Here is a 3,473-nt window from a genome sequence, read left to right as displayed (position 1 = left end):
ATTTTTTTTTTTTTTATTTTTAAAAAAAAAAAAAAAAAAAAAAAAAAAAAAACTTGAGCTTTGGTTCGGCTTGTTTCACCCCGGCTGATGATGAGACAACGATTGAACTTAACTATGGTTTCTAGGAGACAATGAATAATTTGATTGTTTGTGTGCTTGACTTGTTTGTTGGTTTTACTCTACTTATGATTTCCTTACATTGTTGAGCACATAACTAAGAACACTTGTGTTTCCTAAGATCTCACCGGTCTCTAGATCTTGTTTGAGTATCAGTCGAGGGGAATCCCAGGCAATTTGTTACTAAGGAAATGATTTAGGCCATTTTTGGATCGTTTGAGCCATTTGATCTTACCCTGTGATAATAATATCCCTAGTCACCTTTTTGAGCCTGATTAAACTTTTCTTTGTCATCCACATTATAAGCTTAGCCTCTAAATAAATCCTATCATTCACCCATTCCCTTGAGCTTGTTGATTATTCTAGGATGCACGTTGAGTTGTGTTTGGAATTGGGAGGTGTATTGATATTTTCTATAATTTGTTTGATGTCTCCAATGAAATTCTGTATTTATCATATTATTTCAAAAAAAAAAAAGAAAAAAAAGAAGAAGAAAAAAGAGAGAAAAAAATAAAGAGTGGAGACAAGAATGTTGATGGCAAATCACAGATGTATTGGGATATTGAGTTAGAAGTTCTACAAGAGGATCCTAGAGTAATTGATGAGTTTAGGAAATTTAGAGCCTCATTGATATCCGTTTATCCTACCTTAATCCCTAGCCATTCAATTCAAGCTTAATAAAGTCCTATTGATCCTTGGTGGTTTGTTAACCGACATTAGTGGAGAGTGATAAGAAAAGTAAGTCTATAGAGTTCGAAAAATCATAGATCTACCTTGATTCACTTAATTGCATAAACTCATCTAAGTTGCATTTGGATATGTGTAATTGATTATTCACACACACACATAAGGAGTCTTAGGTAGGGTTGAGAACAGCATTCGAGTTGAAATTCTAAACTTTCAAAAAGTTTAAAGTCTTTCTTGAGCTGTAACTTATGTGAGATCTCTGAGGCATTTTTTGTGAAACAACGCCGAATCAATACTCAAGTAAAGTTTCATTTATTGATGTTTCATTTAACTCATTTTTTTATTTCTTTCAGTTTTCTTTCTTTGATCTTTGTTTTGCTCGAGGACTAGCAAAATATTAAGTTTGGGGGTATTTGATGAGTGAGTTTTACTCACTCATTTGGTATCATTTTATACTTAATATCTAGTTGGTTTCGAGGTTTTTGTTAGTTTTTATATGTGTTTTCGTTCTTTGTTTGAAGGATAGGTGGAAGTCTCTGATTTGGAAGGTTTTGGACAAATTTCGGTAGAAAAAGACAGCAATCATAGCGCTTAGGTGCCAATCTATAGCGCCTTGGCGCTGAGTTATACGGAATCAACAATTTGGACAGAACTGGTGGCGCTTTGGCGCCAGTTTATAGCGCCGCGGAGCTGAAATCTGGCAGAAATTGTGCACTGGGCAGAATGGGCAGCGCTTAGGCGCCCATTATAGCGCCACAGCGCCCAGGAGTTTGACACAACAGCGCCGCAGCGCTACGACGTGAGAAATTACGCGTTTTGAAGGTCAATCGCAAGAAAACTTACCCGTTTTGACCCTAATGCTCCGAAACATATAAATAGATGATTCTAGGGCAATTAGAGGGGATTTTTAGATTGTGCAATGACGGCTGGCTTTTGAGAGAGTATTCAAGAGAAGAAAAGGAGAATTTGGACGAAGAAGAAGAACGGCTCAAATCCGGAGACGGAGACGCTTCAATTCAACTCCAAACTAGTTCTTTTCTTTCCTTTCCAATGATTAAGACTTTGTTTAGGAATTTATTTTGTTTAGATATGAACTAATTCCTTTTTCTAGGGCTACGATGTAGCCGGATTATGAATGTTCGAATTCTCAATCTTCTTTTTAAGTAATTGATGTTTAATCCATATATGTTGAGTATTTCAATTTATTCTTAATGCTTGTGATTGTTTGGCTAACTATTACATGATTTTGTATTTAATTTGAGACTGAGAGGTGATAATTGAATAAGCTCTTAATTGAAATACCATGAGTTGTTCATAGGATAGAGATATCTATGATGCTTGTGCAGTTCTTTTGAATTTCTTGTACTTAATGATTTTCAATAGGTTTAGCAGTCTGACAGAGATGTAGATTTTGCTTGTTGGATTAATATTATTATTGCTTGAGAAAGAATAATAATTGTTTTAGAGAAATTGCTGTCAGTATAGGATTGAATGTTAATTTTCTTGAATTATGGGAATTTGAACATGATTAATTTGGTGAAATAGGAAACCCTAGAATCTTAATCTATTGAATTTTCATCCATTGTTAGCATTGTTTAATTTATTTAATTGTTTTAGTTTTACTTTACTTAATTTTATAAACTCTCTTTTCAAGTATTCAAATAAAATTAGGGTTAATATAATTTCGGTAATTAGTAAACAACAATCGTCGTGGGACGATATTCTTATTCACTATTATATTACTTGATTGCGATAGCGTATACTTGCGTTACGATTTTTCACAACAAGTTTTGCCTGTTTGTGGCGCTGTAACGCCCAAGGCTGCACTGACAGCACCAAATGGTGCTATCTAATTCGCTGCAGCGTCTCGCATGGTGCTGCAGCGCTTGTTCTGCAGCACGTTTTAAGTGCTCAAGAATATGTGATTTTGATTTGTAAGACATGACAATCTTTCTAACATGACAAACTTTTATAATCTACTTATTCATCCATAGCACCTTGTCCTACGTTTTGGGAAGATACGGCTTTCTTTTAGCAATGGGCCATTTTTCCATGATTAAAATATTTGAAATTATATTTCTTCATAGAAATCTTGATCATCAGTACAAAAATGAAACAAACTTATGAAATTCACCAAGATCAGCATTGTGAGGAGCAAAAGACCAAAGATCGGCACGGTACAGAGAGGTTGGAGATCAACGTGGCTCAGAGAGATGACTAGAGATCGACATGGAGAAGGAGACCAGCGTAGATCGATGCTTCCGTGGATAGATCTCCAACACCTTCCATGCAAGATCGATAGGGCTCCTCCACATGGACGATCTCGGCGTCCTTCCTAAGCTACACCGCGTCTGTCTTAGGACCTTGCTCTGTTCAATGATGAAAATATCGATACACCTGTTTTACTGTAATTTCAGAGAAAATATTGAGATATCAATGGATATCGGGAAAATTATGGAAATTGATGAAATTGACGTTAGAACATATTTCTAATCCTTTATTATAGGATAAACATTAAAAAGACACATAAATGAATAAGTTTTACATAAAAAATAAAAAAAATAAAAAAAAATAAAAAAAAAACTTAATACACATTAGATTTCTCAATATGAAAAGGAAGTTCTATGAGGCTCAAACATAGTTAGGATCCCATCTTGATTCGAATAATA

Source organism: Morus notabilis, unplaced genomic scaffold (assembly GCF_000414095.1).
Source record: "Morus notabilis unplaced genomic scaffold, ASM41409v2 Scaffold305, whole genome shotgun sequence".
Classification (NCBI taxonomy): Eukaryota; Viridiplantae; Streptophyta; class Magnoliopsida; order Rosales; family Moraceae; genus Morus; species Morus notabilis.
Note: the sequence above shows the minus strand (reverse complement) of the source record.